This window comes from Triticum dicoccoides, chromosome 7B, assembly GCF_002162155.2.
Source record: "Triticum dicoccoides isolate Atlit2015 ecotype Zavitan chromosome 7B, WEW_v2.0, whole genome shotgun sequence".
Lineage (NCBI taxonomy): Eukaryota > Viridiplantae > Streptophyta > Magnoliopsida > Poales > Poaceae > Triticum > Triticum dicoccoides.
Window position 1 is genome coordinate 755114610 of NC_041393.1, and position 20024 is coordinate 755134633.

Below are 20024 nucleotides of genomic sequence, written 5' to 3' on the forward strand. Positions count from 1 at the left end.
AAAAGAAAATGATAAAAATGTCAAAAAAATAAAAGAAAATAAGTTTCCCATGTGATATGTGGTCTAGTTATGGGAAAATTTACAAATGTGAATTTCGACTTTATTTGCAAAATCTCTCTAGAAATTTGTAAAATGGCCATAGCTTTTGCATACGAACTCGGATGAAAAAGTTTTTTATATGAAAAATCATCTACTCGAAAAGTTACATCCGAATTTAACCGGGGGAACCTCGTTAAACATTTTTAAAATCCTCAAAATCTAACAGAAAAAAGTTACAGGGCTTTTAAGATCTGGAGGCAAAAAAATTCAAAAAAAATTAGTTTTTTTTTAATTTTTGTTAAATCTGGTCAAACTATGGTCAAACTAATTATTCAAGAATATTAGTGTTACTAAATAATTTTTTTTTTGAATTTCGGTCAAATCTGGTCAAACTATGGTCAAACTGTGGTCAAATCTGGTCAAACTGTGGTCAAACTAATTATTCAAGAAATATTAGTGTTACTAATTTTTTAGAACAATAGTTTCAAACTCAAACAGTGAAATGTGTGACTTCATGCTCAATCTAAATTCCTGAGGTTAATAGGATTGACATCTTACTATTGTCAGGAAAACAACAAGTGCAGACTTGGAAACGAGGGAGAATAGAACCTGGAAGTTAAGCGTGCTCAGGCTGGAGTAGTGAGAGGATGGTTGACCGTCCGGGAAGTTAGATGATTTGGAATGATGAGGGGTGATTAGAGATTAAATTGAGCCTTGATGAGGGGTGATTAGAGATTTGAGGTTAAAAAAATTCAGAAATTTGAAAATTAGGGGGGAAAATAAAAAAAAAATCAAAAAATTTCAAAAAAAAATTCAGAGATTACAGATTTGTAGTAGCCCGGGTTTTTACCTACGCTACTGCTATATGTTAGCTGTAGCGCGGGTGGCACCCGCGCTACTGCTATAAGTTAGCTGTAGCGCCTTATTAGTAGCGCCGGCCCCCGCGCTACTAATAGGCCCAAAACCCGCGCTGCTGCTAGGCTTTTCCCTAGTAGTGTATATCTCCGAGGAGCTGAGCCGTCTCCGCGTGATGGTGGGGGCGGAGGCAGACAAGGAGGGGTTGCGGGCTGCCGCCGCCATTGCCGCGCGAATCCTTTCAGGGCTCCGTCACCGGAATCCAGTCGTGCCATTGGACGCTGTCTTTGATAAGCTGGCTCCCGTCGACCGGGAGCGGGCTCTGCGGGCGGTTGCACCCTGCATCACCAACGTTGTGTGCCTCGAGAAACAGAGGGACTTCGGTGGTGTTTAGGCGCCCTCTGCATGGGCATGTCCATGTCTCGGCGCAACATGACCGTTGGATCAAACTCAGACGGTGCAGATCAGTCACTGTAGCACAAAGCGTGTGGGTGTGTTTGGTTGCATTCTCATCTCAATATAGTTGTTTCCTCTTCGTGTATTTGTGTTAACCTACTAGTGTGGACTCATGCAACCTTCATGCACTCTGCCAAACACCCCAAAGTGGGTCGAGAAGGGAACTTTTGCTCCCATCCCGTGCACCCTTCATACACCCTGCCTAACACTATTCGTGCTTCATATGGTTCATGTTTGTGGAGTACTATAGCACCGTACTCTCCACGCGTTGTAGACCTAGTTCAGTTAACATTGATCTCACCGTTAATTCTCGACCGGAAAGTCAAAAAAGCGGTACTATGTTACTACATTACTGTTCATATAGTTGACATGCGCACGACATCATTTGTTATCGTCATATCTTACTACACTAGCAGCAAGGTTATGTAGTACTGACGTATGAACCACTGCACATGCCTAGTAGTAGAGCACTGTGTATGTTCAAGTGGCTGCCGTGTTTCGCACTCCTCCATCGTAAGAGTGGAAGCACTTGTTGTAATCATTTTTTCGTCCGAAAAATAGTGGACACGCTCTACCGTGCAGATCCTCCTCCAGCCATGCACTAAATTACTCACTTCGCCGACGTGTGGGACAGCCAGCATTGGGGTCCACCAGCCATGCACTAAATTACTCCGTAGTAGAGTGACTGTAGACTACCCCGATCGAAGCGCTGCGGTAATGCCCAATGAGCCGTCAAATCACAAAACCCCTTCCTTTCCAGTAGTAAGTTGGACGGACGAAGCAACCATCATTTCACTCTTCTCTCTCAGCTTCCACTCTTGAAGAAAACCCCCACTCGCTTCGCTTCTCCATCATCTCGTTCCTCATTTCACTCTTCTCTCTTAGCTTCCTCTCTTCGATGGATGCTGGAGCACCGGCTGACGTGATGTCTATGGCTCTGGCCAAAACCATCGAGCCTCATGGTACGAAGACGCGCAAGCACCCCGCCGAGACTATCACAGACAAGATCAAAGCCATCGCCCTGTCCAAGCCCCCCTCTTTGGGATCCCTCATTAAGCAGGTCCAGGTAATATTTCTTCTTAACGATCTTTTTCTTGATCTTGATCGTGTTTTTTCATCTAACACGCAGTACTAGTACTAGTAGTACTACTTTCTGGGTGATCTTGCATGGGATTTTTGTGTGCCAAATGATGGTTCTAAATTCCTCTTTTGACCAAAACATGCAAGAGGTTGACACTGATTTCTTATAGATTACTTTCAACTACTCCCTCTATCCCAAATTTCTTGTCTTAGATTTGTCTAGATACGGATGTATCTAATACTAAAATGTGACTTGATACATCCGTATCTAGACAAATCTAAGACAAGAATTTTGGGACGGAGGGAGTACTTTATGAACATCAATGCTACCTTTGAAGAGGGTATATTTGCCTCAGTAACTTGTGTTATGGATATTACAAGTAATCCCTCTACTCTCATGCCTTTGAAGACACGTTCTAGTGTCTTTGTTCACTCATTTCTGTGCGTATATGTAGTCATATATGGAGTATAATATCGAAAATCATCTTATATTTCTGAACGGAGGTAGTAATAAAATATGGTTTCTGTTTGAATTAGAACTAGGTCCACGGCGGAGATGAAGTTCTCAAAGTCATGCCGTGTGAACTGGAAGACTTGAGGATGAGTTCCACTGTTAAACTATCCAGCTGTTGTGTCCTTGTCGCCACGTGTCCTGAACTAGTGTTTTCCTGTAGCATTGTTGTCAGGCGTGTTCTCGAGGCTGTACTTGACCACAACAATTTGCTGGTTGTGCCTTCGATTACGAAGGGTGTGGTTCTTGTAAAGCTTCCCAACATATCTTATGCGGCATGTCTTCATCATCATGTTTATGAGTGGAAAGACCACTCTATTAGGTTCTCCAAGGTTGACGAGATGGTGACGGTGCATGTAGACATCTCTCACGAAGTCCATGGCCTAGTTAGTTATGCGGGGTTCATCCCGTAGGTCGGTGGCAAGAAATAGTCTGCAGAGTTTAATTAGTGCAACTTTGCTAGTCTGTAGTAAGTACTATTGTTTAGTACTTGATTTGTGTTTGTGAACCATGTATTGTTTATTAATACTGCCGCTTTTGGTATGTGGTCAGTCCTGAGAACGGTCTATGTTAATGTCTGGCCACTCAATTCAGTCTATATATTTTGAAGTATCCAGATCATTTTTTTGTGAGGACGGTTTATCAATTATGGTTACACTCCAATATCTGTATGCATTGCAGGGTTTATCGCACCCACCAAGATTTCCAGTCCCATGGAGGTTTGGTCCATAAGATTTGTCACGAACTTTGGACTGTCCTGCATGTGGGAGTAGGCGGGGCCCCTGCATGCCACCCGTGGTTGGACAATCAATCTTCTGTTTAGTACTTCAACATAGTGATTTCGTGGTAAGGATTCACTCGTATCACGTCAAGTAAATCTTATTGATTTACTGTCTAAATCTTATTGATTTAATGTCATGTTTTCTTTCTTTTCCTGCAATTTTATGATGCAGGTTTTGCCATGTGACATTCGTCACAGAATAAACTGTTTGGTTTGCTCTACGATGGCTATTTTTGCAGGTTTCACTTCTTATGTCGCGTCAGTAACGAAGGCACTGTCCATCACTTATATTACTGGAAAAAATTGGATCGGTCTGTTGTCTGAGTACAGGCTGAATCCCTATGATGAACTGCAGTTTGGTTTAACAAAAATGCCACAATTAGTCCTTCTCGCGTTTAAAAGAAATGAAGAAAAAAAATTGGATCACAGTCACGGATCCTAATCAAGTTAGAAAGCTGATCATAGCAGACCAGACACGATCGCCGCTGTCTCGCACATCGGTACCACCTTCAGCAACGGATCAAGCACCATCAGTTGCTCTAGCACTGACAGCGGCAGCAGCTTAGTCTGATCCAGCTAAGGATTGGGCACCGACCGCGTCAGCGGATCAGGCTGATCTACTAGAGGATCACGCATCGACACCGGCACCAGCTCTACAAGGAGCACCATCTCTGGCAGCCGCAGCGGCTTCGGCACCTGCACCAATACTTGCACTTGCATCTGCTCTGGCCTGTGCAGCGGCAACCGAACGAGCAGTTCCACCGGCAACAGACTGGGCTACGGTTTGCACTTCATATACCAAAATCCTTACAAAAATCGACATGTCCACCTTCTTGGTAAGCATTGGCCGCCCAAGTGCTTCGTTCTTTTTCTTTCCATGTTGTTTCACATGATTCACTGTGTTGATCTAACTGTTTGGGTATGTCTTCTTGTTTGCAAACAGAGAATTCCTAGAGCAACGAGGGAGTCGTTCAACAATCTGGGCGACCGCGACCAAGTTTCTCTTACCATGCGCAACCTTGGTGTGAATGAACCTGCTCAATATACCGTAAGTACAAAGGATGGTCGCATGATGATTGATGCTAAAGGATGGTCAAGGTTCAAATCTAAATCATATCTTGCGGTAGGGGATGATTTCAAAATCGAACTTTTCGGCAAGGAGAGCTGGTCCAAATCAACTTTGAAATTCTTCAGTAGCAGCACACAACTGCCGAACTGATCTATCCTCCGAGAGATTTTGTTGTAATAATATGGCATGGTGAAACAAGTGTCTTGTGTGTATAAGTAGTACGATAGTATTATTTATCACATGGTATATCGTTGATAGAATTGCAACTCTCATTGCTGGTTAGGAACCGTCGTTCGATTTCATTCCAACAGCTGTCGCGCTTTATTCAATTTTGTGTATTCGCCTTGCGATAGCATCTAAAACTAGCGCCGTACCGATTGCTTGCAATATGAAAAGTGCCGAGGTAGAACACATGGGCCCCCAAACATGCAGGGTGGGCCTGCGGCCCAAAGTCCAGAACTGTGAGCCCGTCTGAGTATTGTATTCTCAGCTAACCCCCATAATGCCCATGCATTGCACGTAACATCAAGATGAATTTGTATGAGTATTTTATCTTGTGAGAGAAAAGGATGAACGAGGGAAGGCCTTATTTGCAAATGTGGAGAGGTGTGTGGGAACCTTTTTGCAAAATTGCCATAGTTTCCTTCCTATCCGTCAGATATAAATCGGACGGCCTATATTGCAGGATGGCAGGCACACCATCATCACCAACTCGTCTATACTGTGTTAAAAACAACTCTGTTTTTTATAATTATATATGTTATATATATTCCCCTTGATTTTTCTTATGTATAAAGTTGTGATATAAAAGATTTGTATATTTCTTTACAGAGGGAGTATCTCTCTGTCAAAAATATACTTATGTGTAACTAGTTACTCCTGTCTTTCTACTTCCTTTCGCTGATATGTGCGGCATCCGGCAATGGGGTCCATGTGCCATATGCACAAATTAGAGTGCACAACTGCATGGTAGACACACCCCAGTCGTAGCGCCGCAGTAATGCCCAATGAGCCGTCAAATCACAAACCCCCCCTTTCCAGCTTTAGCAGTAAGCTGGACAGATGAAGCGGCAATATTTCACTAGGCCTGAATGACTGAATCCCCTTCTCCCTCGTCTGCTTGTTCAGAGAAATCCCCTCTCGGTGATTGCATAGGGTTTTCTCATGGAGAACCAGGTACAAATTCTTCATCCATCCCCGATAAATCCAAGTCCCTTGGTCGCGGGTAATCCTAGGATGGCAGCCGCTGCCGTTGATGCATTTCTCTTCCAACCGAATCTAGTGTGTTTCATTTGCAGTACCCACCCTACATGTTTCTATGCCCTCGGCGAGACGCCACACTTGTTCCTTCTCATCCTAACACAGGATTTTAAAACGCGCACACTATGTTCCTTGAATCCTCTTTTCTATCCAGGAGGGTAGGGTTTTTTTGAACATGCTGTCTACAAATTTGGAAATTTGGATTGCTATATTTGGATAAAAGGTACTACTAGTACGATGGTCAACACTGATGTGAAGGAGGAAGTTATTTCTAGATTTGGATAGGGAATACATTGTGTTCTCATATTATTTTTCCTGCAGTGCATTATTTGCTCTGCCAGAACACATTTACTCAAGATGCTCGGCCTTGCCATAACTGAATACACCAGTTTAATGGTCACAGTGAAGACAAGCCTTGGATATAAGTTCCGAGTTGGGTTCATGAACCAAGAAGATCGTAGCTTTTTTTATGGCAGAACTTGGATAAACTTTCTCAAGTGTTACAGACTTAAAGTAGGCGCACGGATGTTGATGGAAATAGCAGAACCTGGTCTCATCTTCACTGCGATCTTCCACCCCGACATCGTTCCAATTGTTCATCCATGCTAATTTTGTATCTGGTTCTTGCTTGTTGCCTCGATTACTTCTTAATCTACCTATTCTGTCTAATTATTCACAATTTAACTTTAGAAGTAGCAACGAATCTCTCACGAAGGTGCTACTTCTAACTAATATTTTCTTATAATTGGTGGCACGTGTAGGTTTTTTCAGAGTTAAGCAGGCTGCTCGTTTGTTATTCTGTAATAACTCGGTTGTTATTGATGGCACTGAAGTTGACTGGGACGACATCCACAAGTTCCTACACTTTATTGATCGTCTTGAGGTCCTTGTGGGGCGTTTCAATGGTGGAAGGCGACGTCGGATATGTGTGCCACTGCTGCACTCGTTGAATAGGTCCAACTGTGTCGAGAAACATATGGTACGAGCTGTTTTCTGTTATATATGTTGTTCATAAACTATTGCTTATACACAATTTTACAGTTGTGATATTCTTGAAACAGAAACTATCAGTTCTATTGTTCCTATACAGATGCTTGACCATGGTCGGGTCAGACTTGCGCTTGGTCACAACATGATGTTTATGTCGACCTACTCCATTCCCCTTGGAGGTGAAAAGATACTTATTCATGGGTGGTCTCAAATAATAAAGGCATGTCCATCTTGGAGAATAGGACAGAAGATTATGTTCCTGCTTTTCCATGGCTCTAAAGCGAATATCCTGTTTATTGACCACATTGCAAGATGAAGCCGCTTTCAGAAGGTTGTGGATGCGCGGGGTGGCACCTGGGCCTTGTCCCAGGGGCTTGGCGACCTCACCCTTGGTTAACTGTAGGCAAAGTAGTACTATTTGAGGCGTGCTTTGTACGGTTGAACCTATATAAGTACTCATACTGGTTTCAACTATGGTTGTTAAGTGCCCCTGCTGGTTTCAGTTAAGGTTGTTAAGTACTCCTGCTGCTTTTACAGTCTATCGTGTTTCTTCAGTCCTGTCTTCCTCCAGCCGCCAAAACCAAACTAGCGCCAGCGGGGCCCCTGCCACGGCTGGCTGCGCCTCAGCGCACGCATCGCCGCCCCCACAGTCTCCTAAATCATTAATGCTGACGTCCGAGGCCTCACCGTCGTCCTCCGCGTGCTTTGATGCGCTCGCCGCAGCGCCGCCCTATCGCATTGTCAACATGGTCAACAAACAACAGGAATTGGCAGAAGTACGTGGAGAGGATGACAGTAGGGTCCCACCATGCCAGCGTATGGAAAAATAAAATGCTTCCTCCTAGTGTGTTCCTGACATCTGGGACCCATGATATTGTGAGCGTATATAGTCAATAGACAAGAGAACAGCACAAGATCGGCTGACACGTGGGACGTAGCTGCTCGAGCAGTATATTTTTTGTTATTGTTGAGACGGAGCAGGATTTGAACTAGGCTGTGGCCCGTCTAGCCCAGGATTATATTTTATGTTCACCATGTGACCATCCTAGCTATTTTTTCTTTGTGAAAATGATCCCAATTTATTTTTTCTGAAGAATACCCAATCCAGGCCTACTTATTTTTCTACGCCCTGATGGGCTGCAACTCTTTCAAGACGCCTGCAAATCTTGAAAGTAATATGAAATGGGTTGTAAATATAAAAACAGATGACAAATTGGCAATTACTTTATAATTTCTAAAAAAAATCAAATTTTCAGATTCCTATTTCACTAGGCATTAACCTAATATAAATATATCTTCAAAGTAATTTAAATCTGGCTCAACATTTCGGTATAGTTTGGAACCCACAGAAATATGCGAAATTGGACCTGGCCAACCAAAAAAACGGACTGCAATAAATTGCATAAGAAGTTGCAATGAGCGATATATAAATTATTAAAAAAAGAGGGAATGGTATGACTTGTGGGCCGACGCATATGCAAGATTTTTTTAGTTATTATATACGTCAACAAACGATTCTAGCAGACGTACTCGTTGGCTGTCAATCCAACAACCGTCGTGTTTCTTCAATCTCTGATCTTCTTGCTCCAGCCGCCAAATCCGGCGCCGGCAGGACCGCCTGCTCCCGCCTACCATGGCCGGTTGTGCTCCCGCGCAGGCCTCACTACCCCCTACTACTCCCACCGCTGGCCAGGGCATCCGTCTACTCACCCACACCCCCTGTTATTCTGCGCCAACGGCAGCCTCACACCATAGCCGAACCAGTGAACCCTCGTACTCCTCTCAGCACGGGCTTCCACTACCGCGTCTTCCCCGGCTCCGCATCGTCCCCTTCCTAGGCCTCGCCGTCGTCCACCGCCCTGGTGCTCTGGACGCGGCGTGGTGAATGTGGTCAATGACCGACTTCCATCGGAAGAGTACTGTACGTTGAGAGGCTGACAGCTGGGTCCATGGCAGCCGCAAGGAAGTGCCTCCTTATTACACGTAAAAAAATCATTCCTCCACCTAACAGCAAGAACCCACCAGACGGGCCACCGTGTTTCATGAAAAAACATTCCCCCCTGACTGCTGGGATCCACCGGACGGGCCACCGTATTTCGTGAAAAAAACTTTCCCCCGCTGTCAGCTCGGACCCACCGAAAGTGCCTCCTTACTATGCACAAAAAAATGAATAGTCCCCCTGCTAGTTGGGACCCACCTTAATGGGAGGCTGACTTGTGGGCCTACTATGTTGACGAGGATGGAGGGCTTTGTCAACTTAGTCAATATGAACAATTCTAGCTCCAATGACCGTACGATGTCCATCCAACGGTCGTAGTGATTCTTCAACCTCTGGTCTTCTTGCTCCAGCTGCCTAAACCAGCGCCGGTCGTGCCGCGTGCTCCTGCCTCCCGTGGCCGGTTGTGATGCCGCGGAGGCCTCACCGCCCCTACTACTCCCACCGCTGGCCAGGCTATCCCTCTACTCACCCAAACCCCTTGTTATTCTATGGCGATGGCAGCCTCACACCGCAACCGAACCAGTGAACCCTCATACTCCTCTACGCGTGGGCATCCACTGCTGCGTCTTCCCCGGCTCCACGTCATCCCCTTCCTAGGCCTCACCGTCGTCCACCGCCCCGGTGCTCTCGGCGCGGCATGGTCAACGCGGTCAAGGAATGACTTCCATTGGACGTGGACTATACGTGGAGAGGCCGACAGCTAGGTCCATGACCACAGCAAGGAAGTGCCTCCTTATTACGCGGAAAATAATTATTCCTCCACCTGACAGCAGGGACCCACCGGACGGGCCACTGTATTTCTCGAAAAAAAGGTTTCCCCCCTGACTACTGGGACCTACCAGCTACATCTTCACACGCAAGGAAGTGCTTCCATATTACGGGCAAAAAAAAATGATTCACCCCCTGACTGCTGGGACCCACCAGCTACATCTTCGCACACAAGAAGTGCCTAATAGTCGGGACCCACCTGGTCGAAGCGTACGTAGCGTTGTCATTCTGATTGCGAATGTGTACGTACATACTGGTCGATGTAGAGGCGTGCATGTGTCGTAGTAGAGGCGCACACGTAGCATATACACGTACGTACAACGACCAGGGTGCAAGAAAGTAAATACAGCCACGTACGTACATACGGGTGGGGTCTCGAACGCCTACTCGCGCATATGTACGACCAGGGCTCGTGTACATGGCTGGGTCGAAACAAAGAAACTGCATCGTCGTCGTGTTCATGGGGAGCCAACCGGCTGGGTCGGAACGGAATGCATCGTCGTGTTCATCGGGAGGGCTTGGATGGAACAGCCAATGGAAACGAGGCCTGGCGTACCGCAGAATGGAGGAAATGGCCTTGTGTTCGACCGGCCACGTTCGAAACGGGATCCTATTCATCGGGAGGGGTCTGGCGTACCGCAAAACGGAGGAAACGGACCTGTGTTTGACCTCCTACGGTCGAAATGGGGTCATGTTGATCGGGAGGAGTGTGGCGTACCACAAAACGTAGGAAACAGACTTGTGTTGGAGCGCTACGGTCAAAGCGAGGGTCCTGTTCATCGGGAGGGGTGTGGCGTACCGCAAAATGGGACTCCACGGGATACTGTTCATCTCCACCATCGACCTCCTCCAGCCTCCACGAGCTACTGTTCATCCACTGTCAACCTCCTCTAGCCTCCACCTGCTCCTATTTATCCAGCCTCCACCGCGTGCTACTCCACCGGCTACTGTTCAACTAGCCCTCTCCACGAGCTCCTATTCAACCACCCCTCCACGGGCTACTGTTCATGCAGCCCTCCACCGTCTACTACTCATTCAGCCCTCCACGGGGTCGTCCTGTTCATCCAGCCCTCCACAGGGTCCTGTTCATCCAGCCCCAATCGGCTCGATCGATCGGGGTCCTCTTCATCCAGAGGCAACACCAGGGGGTCCTGTTCATCCACCCCCACCAGGAACTATTCATCCAAACCCCCCAGCAACGCTCACTATTCATCCAGACGCAGCATCGACCGGCTTTAGTTAGCAGCAGTAGCGAAGAAATCGCTCGATCTGGTTCAGTTAACAGCCATCGATCGACCGCTCGGGTTTAGTAACGCATAGCCTGCAGTGCAATCGCTCGGGTTAGTAGGCGAACGCCTCGCTCGGGTTCAGTTAGATCCCAACGCCTCACACCCACGCGTGTGCGTGTACGAGAGAAACTCGCAAACCTCCATGCATCGCTCGGCCCCGACCACCCACCATAACCGGGAACACCCCAATATTTTCCTCGCCCTCGCTTCTACCATAGTTTTTTTCGTCATGGATGGCCCAAAAAATGTCATGCAGCTGCGTCTCCGGCCCACCCAGGACGAAAAGCCCATTTTCTTCCATGATGTTTTTTCATAGAAGTAGGAGCCCACCACATCTATGATGATACCGGTTTTTTTCACAATTATCGTCATAGAAGTGTCATAAGTATGACAGAATTTTTTTTCATTCGACCCAAAATGTCAAGGATGTGTCTTTTTTTGTAGTGCCCTTGGAGGAGGTGGGGGATGAAGACTACCCGCTCCCCTACATTGGGAGCGGGTACTTGCTAGCCAGCGGCAGGAGCACGGGTGGTGATATCGGCGGATGATGTCTACTACACAACTTTATTCTTGTAGACTCGTGTTGGGCTTCCAAGCGCAGAGTTTTGTAGGACAGTAGCAATTTTCCCTCAAGTGGATGACCTAAGGTTTATCAATCCGTGGGAGGTGTAGCATGAAGATGGTCTCTCTCAAACAACCCTACAACCAAATAATAAAAAGTCTCTTGTGTCCCCAACACACCAACTACAATGGTAAATTGTATAGGTGCACTAGTTCGGCGAAGAGATGGTGATAAAAGTTTAGTAATGATAGTAGATATTTATTTTTGTGATAGGAACAATAAAAAACAGAAAGGTAGCAAGTAACAAAAGTGATCACGAGGAAACTCCTCTCCTCTCCTCTCCTAGGCGACTACTAGGGGCTAACCGCCGGTGGCCACTCCGGCCCCGGCAGCCACCTTCCTGCAACTTGTCACTCCTGTAGTGGTAGCCACCACACCTTTTCGGGGAGGAGGGAGATAGCACAGGTGGCCATGGATCCTCCCACTCTCAACTTTGCTCGAGGTAAAGAGTTCCAATGTTCCATGAGGCAAAAGTTTTGTCACCCAGTGATGTTTTCTGCGGGTTTTCGCCAAAGGGAGTTCACTATAGTGGTTTCTTTCTGTCGTGCTCGTTTCCGGTTAGATTGTCACACCATTAGCATTACTATACAGTCATGTTTTGGTGGGTATCCTCAAGGTTTTCGTGTCCATCACCTCAAAGACAGGTCTTTTAAGTTCTCAGTTGCGTCCAAGGCAGTTGGCTTTGAAATCTACAACCATGGTCGTGTTGTGGAAAAGGATTTTGAATTGGTTTTTCGTCTTTGGGGTGCTGGAGCACCCAAATCGATTAGATAGGAATAATCTTTTTATAGTGAAGAAGCTACTTCTTGGACTTTGGTCACTAGGGGTCCACAATCTAGTTCGGCTGCAGGCAGTGAGTCCGGTGATCAATGCCGGCCGGCAGTTTTTGCCAGATTGGCGCATACTCTGGAAGCCAGCAATAATGTGCAATCGGAAAATAATTAGCCTTTGTTGGCAAATCATAACTCTGTTGGAGTGGTTCCCGCAATGGTTTCGGAGGGTGGCAATTAGGGTTTTTCAAATGGTTTATTTTTGTGTTGTGCATGTGGTCATTTGGGCCACTTTGCCAAGGATTGCAAAGAAAAAAGGCTTACTGGGCTATACCCGTTTATGTGCTTCGAGACTTTTAAAACAGCGCCAGAAGAGCCCTGGGCCCCTAGTATGGTGCAAGACTGGTTTAGTTCTATTGGCCCGGCCCGTGACCCTCTGGTGGTTTCCTCTTTTGGCGAGCTTTGTTTCGGATATTTCCCTAATTTCCCGCCCCGATTAGCACTTGCCTCCTCAACTTCTCCATCGTCTCTCTCTGTTTCTTCTCCACAGTTCTCAAACCTTGCTCCTGTCGCGTGAGGCTCATCCTTGATAGCTGCTGCATGCACGACCTCACCGATGGCAAACATCCCCATCGACCCGCGTCCCTTTGTGCCCATGGCTTCGAAATTCAGCAGATTGCGGGGCGTAATGGGGTGGCAAGAGTGGTTCTTCCGCATCGTCCTCGTCGTCATGAAGACTAGGCGATTGCTACCATCCATCCTCTCCCGGCTGACGCGCCTTTCCCCAAACTAAGAGATGTTCTTGAAGAGTTTGTAATGGTCCATAAGCAATTGGGGTTGAGGGATATTTAGAGCTATCCTTTTGGAGAAGCTTATGTGCGTTTAACTAGAGTCAGCGATATGGACAAACTGGTTCTTGATAGTCCTCATGTGTTTGGGGATGTATTTGTTTCCTTTGTGAGGCATGATGAGGGGAGGAACCATAGGAGAGTTCACTTAAATAGGACTATCTGGTTACTTTTAATAGGAGTACCATTTGATTTTTGCAATAGTGAAGATCTGGCAAATGCTGTCAGTCAGTTTGGCCGCTTAATCTCATGGGACAAAGAAGATGAACACATGGGACAGATTGTGATAAAATCTAGGGTGATGAACCTAGACATCATTCCCAAGAGCATGAGATGGTCAGAAGGAGGTGAATCTGAGGAACATGCCTGGTCCACCTCTATTGAGGTGCTAGCTAGTGAGCTTCTAGGTGGAGGCCCAACGGACAAGGACCCAATTCCTCCTGATAATGTTGATCCCCATCCTTTGCCAAAGAACACAGATATTGCAATGGGTTTTCATCATGCTGCTTTCAACAACAACCAAATGGATAATCAGGCAGAGGCTGATTGGGAGCAAGAAAAAATCTGGGTGATGCCACATCAGGGTAATCACAATGCAGCTCTTGATGATCTTCTTGATGTGGTCCAGCGGGGAGAGATGGCTTGGGCAGATGGAGAGGAGCTACTACCTGTAGCCAGTAGTAGCAGTCTTTCATCATATATGTTACTTTTTGAAGGTGATAACTCAAATTACTTGGCACCACCTGTTATAGCTGGGATTTTTCACTTTGGGGCACAAGTGCATGTTGCCCTGCCTCCAGCTCCTATCAATGTCATAGCTAATGGTCTTTAGAACATTATTCAAACCTATCAATCTGATGATGAAGATGAGGCTCAGCTAATGCAAGAGTAGAACATGGATAATGCTCAGTAGGTTACAGTTGTTGTGAATGGAGTAGATTTACATGATCAGTTTGTTGCAGTTTAGCTACCAGATGTTGCAGAATTTAGTTTGCATGGGAAAGACACAGTTGCTGTCCAGGAGAATGTTGCTATGGCTAAGGAGCACATGGAGGTCCATTTCTCACTTTTAGAGACAGGTCCAGTGCTAGCCTCAAACATGGGATGCTCTAACCAGGAGCAAGTTACTCTGCTGCAAGATGCTGACAAAGCTGGTGCTTCATCTGCTACTGTCAAGCAGGACGGTCCCTCACACATTACTACTACTACTACAAGAGGAAGTCTTGAGCCAATTGAAAATATTAGAGATCTGCAAACTGGTCTTCAAGGTAACTGGGTTAAGCAAGTTAATGATCATTTTCATGGGGTTCCCTCACTATTAGGTTTGAAACATATTCAGCTTGCTGCTACTGTTAACAATGAAACTGTTCTTTCTGAAGAAGGTCTTATGTGTGGAAGAAACACTTTGAAGACAAACCATTGGAGGATAAAAACTTCTATTCTACCAACATTCCTGTAAGCTGGTTCATTTTTATTGTTCACCTCCTCATGACTCCTGATAAATTTGGATGGACAATTCATATGTTAAAATCTACCATGTGGGAATTACTTTTTAAGGTTGAAGGCAATGAACAAGCTATAACATTTTACATTCCTGGTAAATGTCCTGCCTCTCATCCTATTTGCCAGACAACTACTCTTGAGATGAACCAAGCTTTGGACAAGGACAAGGAAAAGATTGGAGTTGCTCCCAATCAGCAAGATACGGAGTCTCAGGCCCTCTTGCAACCCTTTGGACCTAATAACTTAAGGAAGATAAGAAGTGGCAAAACTACTCTTGTTGAAACTGAGATAAGGAGGAGTGATAGAATTAAGCAGGATAATGCTGGCTACAAAAGAAATTCTTGCTCGAATACAAAATGTCTCCCTTGTAATGTTGTCCCTCCCATTACTCAAAAATCAGTTGTAAAAAATCTCACTACCTATTTCTGTAAGGTTGCTGAGAGGGAGCTAGAGGACAAGCTGGCTAAGAAACCAAAGAGAAAGCAAGAGGAGGAGCTGGTCAAGGTGGCCTTGGCCAATGAGGGAGAAAGCGCACCAAAATCTCCTTAATGATTGTACACCATAACCATTGTGGTGGTTGGAGGGGCAATCTTACCTACCTCTTATGTAATGTTTTGGACCTCTTTAGTTATGATATGAAGTTGGGCACCATGCCTTTTGTAGAACTTGACTATCTGGTGATGTACTGTTTAAATGGACCTTTTGTGATGTACTGCTGTTGGATGTTATGGATAACCTATGATGTGATGTGGTTCTTCTTTCTGTTATGTGGTTCTTAGTTTCAACTATATCTCAAGTGCTGGAACTTGACTATTGGTTATGTATGCTCATTAGATCCCATGAATAACACAAACAAAAACAGGAACATCCTTAATTGGAACATTAGAGGGATTAATTTTGAGGATAAATGGCTGGCCTTAAGACAGAAAATTGATGAAAGTGACTATAGTATCCGATGTCTTCAGGTAACCAAGAGAGAGAACTTTGACCAGGCTTAGATAAAAAACTTATGTCCTAAAAGAATCAACAAATTTACATTTCTCCCCTCTGTTGGGGCATCAGGTGGACTTCTGGTTGCATGCATGGAGTGCTTCCTTGTTTGCTGGAGAGGTCATTGCTCAAAATAGGTTCTCACTTTCCATCCAATTTACAACCTTACAGTCAAACCAGTCCTGGATACTTACCAATATTTATAGACCATGTGATCCTCATAGAGTTTATTGAGTGGTTTCGGAATATCAACATGCCAATTGACACTGATTTCTTATGGGGAATTTCAACTTTATCAGATCACCTACTGCTACCTCTTGAGCATAGCATTGGCTTTCCCTTGAAGAGGAAAGGGTGATGCAGCAAAGTAGCGTACGTATTTCCCTTAGTTTTGAGAACCAAGGTATCAATCCAGTAGGAGGCTCCTAAAAAGTCCCGCGCACCTACAGAAACAAACAAGAACCTCGCAACCAACGCGATAAAGGGGTTGTGAATCCCTTCACGGAAACTTGCGAAAGTGAGATCTGATAGAGATAATAAGATAAGATAAATATTTTTGGTATTTTTATGATATAGATTGGAAAGTAAAAGATGCAAATAAAAGTAGATGGAAAACTTATATGATAAAAGATAGACCCGGGGCCATAGGTTTCACTAGTGGCTTCTCTCAAGATAGCGTAAGTATTACGGTGGGTGAACAAATTACTGTCGAGCAATTGATAGAAAAGTGCATAGTTATGAGATTATCTAGGCATGATCATGTATATAAGCATCACATCCACAACAAGTAGATCGAAACGATTCTGCATCTACTACTATTACTCCACACATCGACCGACTCCTGCCTGCATCTAGAGTATTAACTTCATAAGAATAGAGTAACGCATTAAGAAAGATGACATGATGTAGAGGGATAAACTCAAGCAATATGATATAAACCCCATCCTTTTATCCTCGATGACAACAATACAATACGTGCCTTGCTGCCCCTGCTGTCACTGGGAAAGGACACCGCAAGATTGAACCCAAAGCTAAGCACTTCTCCCATTGCAAGAAAGATCAATCTAGTAGGCCAAACCAAATTGATAATTCGAAGAGATTGCAAAGATAACAAATCACACATAAAAGAATTCAGAGAAGATTCAATTATTTCTCATAGATAAACTTGATCATAAACCCACAATTCATCGGATCTCGACAAACACACCGCAAAAAGAGTTACATCGAATAGATCTCCAAGAAGATCGAGGAGAACTTTGTATTGAGAATCAAAGAGAGAGAAGAAGTCATCTAGCTAATGCTACGTCTTGATCTTGCGTTGGTTTTCCTCGAAGAGGAGAGGGTTATGCAGCAATAGTAGCGTAAGTATTTCCCTCAGTTTTTGAGAACCAAGGTATCAATCCAGTAGGAGGCTCCTCAAAAGTCCCACGCACCTACACAAACAAACTGAGAACTCGCAACCAATGCAATAAAGGGAATTGATAGAAAAGTGAATAATTGTGAGATTATCTTGGCATGATCATGTATATAGGCATCACGTCCATAACAAGTAGACCGACTCCTGCCTGCATCTACTACTATTACTCCACACATCGACCGACTCCTGCCTGCATCTAGAGTATTAAGTTCATAAGAACAGAGTAAGGCTTTAAGAAAGATGACATGATGTAGAGGGATAAAATCAAGCAATATGATATAAACCCCATCTTGTTATCCTCGATGGCAACAATACAATACGTGCCTTGCAACCCTTTCTGTCACTGGGTAAGGACACCGCAAGATTGAACCCAAAGCTAAGCACTTCTCCCATGGCAAGAAAGATCAATCTAGTAGGCCAAACCAAACTGACAATTCGAAGTGACTTGCAAAGATAACTCAATCATACATAAAGGAATTCAGAGAAGATTCAAATATTATTCATAGATAAACTTGATCATAAACCCACAATTCATCGGATCTCGACAAACACATCGCAAAAAGAGTTTACATCGAATAGATCTCCACAAGAGAGGGGGAGAACTTTGTATTGAGATCCAAAAAGAGAGAAGAAGCCATCTAGCTAATAATTATGGACCCATAGGTCTGTGGTAAACTACTCACAACTCATCGGAGGGGCAAGGATGTTGATGTAGAAGCCCTCCGTGGTCGATTCCCCCTCCGGCAGAGTGCCGGCGAAGGCTCCAAGATGAGATCTCGCGGATACAGATGGTTACGATGGTGGAAATTGTGTTTCGTCCTGCTCCTGGATGTTTTCGGGGTACGTAGGTATATAGGAGGAAGAAGTACGTCGGTGGCCACCCGAGGGGCCCACGAGACAGGGGGCACACCCTATAGGGGGGCGCGCCCTCCTACCTCATGGGAGTCTCGACAGCTTCTTGGCTTGCACTCCAAGTCCTCTGGATCACGTTCGTTCCAAAAATCACGCTCCCGAAGGTTTCATTCCGTTTGGACTCCGTTTGATATTCCTTTTCTTCGAAATACTGAAATAGGCAAAAAGAAACAGCAATATGGGCTGGGCCTCCGGTTAGTAGGTTAGTCCCAAAAATGATATAAAAGTGTAAAATAAAGCCCATAAACATCCAAAAGGGGTAATATAATAGCATGGAACAATAAAAAATTATAGATATGTTGGAGACGTATCAAGCATCCCCAAGCTTAATTTCTGCTCGTCCTCGAGTAGGTAAATGATAAAAAAAGAAATTTTTGATGTGGAATGCTACCTAGCATAATTCGGAATGTAATTTTCTTTATTGTGGCATGAATGTTCAGATCCAAATGATTCAAAATAAAAGTTCATATTGATAAAATAAATAGTAACACTTCAAGCATACTAATCAAAGTAATCATGTCTTCTCAAAATAGCATGGCAAAAGAAAGTTCATCCCTACATAATCATATAGTTAGGCTATGCTTCATTTTTGTCACACAAAGATGTTCCCAACTTCTATACCCCCGATGACAAGCCAAGCAATTGTTTCATACTTAAATAATCTCAAACTTTTTCAACCTTCACGCAATACATGAGCGTGAGCCATGGATATAGCACTATGGGTGGAATAGAATATGATGATGGGGATTGTGTGGAGAAGACTAAAAAAGGAGAAAGTCTCACATTGACGAGGATAATCAACGGGCTATTGAGATGCCCATCAATTGATGTCAACATGAGGAGTAGGGATTGCCATGCAACGGATGCACTAGAGCTATAAATGAATGCTCAACAAAAGAAAACTAGTGGGTGTGCATCCAATTTGCTTGCTCACGAAGACCTAGGGCATTTGAGGAAGCCCATCATAGGAATGTACAAGCCAAGTTCTATAATGAAAAATTCCTGCTAGTACGAAAAAGACAACTTATGAGACTCACTATATGAAAAACATGGTGCTACTTTGAAGCACAATATATGAGACTCACTACATGAAGAACAAGGTGCTACTTTGAAGAACAATATATGAGACTCACTACATGAAGAACAAGGTGCTACTTTGAAGCACAAGTGTGGAAAAAGAGATAGTAACATTGCCCTTTTTATTTATTTTTTCATTTTTTTCTTTTTTCTTTTTTTTCATTTTTGGGCCTTTTTTGGCCTTTCTTCTTTATTTTTCTTTTTTCTTTAGGCAATTCTCTAATAATGATGATCAACACACTTCTATTGATTACAACATATGAATTACAACTCGAAACTAGAACAAGATATGACTCTATATGAATGCCTCCGGCGGTGTACCGGGATGGTGCAATGAATCAAGAGTGACATGTATGAAAATAATGCATGGTGGCTTTGCCACGAATACGATGTCAACTACATGATCATGCAATGGCAATATGACAAAAGTAAAGTATGTCATGATGATGAAGAACAGAACGGTGGAAAGTTGCATGGCAATATATCTCGGAATGGCTATGGAAATGCCATAATAGGTAGGTATGGTGGCTGTTTTGAGGAAGATATAAGGAGGTTTATGTGTGATAGAGCGTATCGTATCACGGGGTTTGGATGCACCGGCGAAGTTTGCACCAACTCTCAAGGTGAGAAAGGGCAATGCACGGTACCGAAGAGGCTAGCAAAGGCGGAAAGGTAAAAGTGTGTATAATCCATGGACTCAACATTAGTCAAAAGAACTCATATACTTATTGCAAAAATCTAGAAGTCATCAAAGATCAAGTACTATGCGCATGCTCCTAGGGGGATAG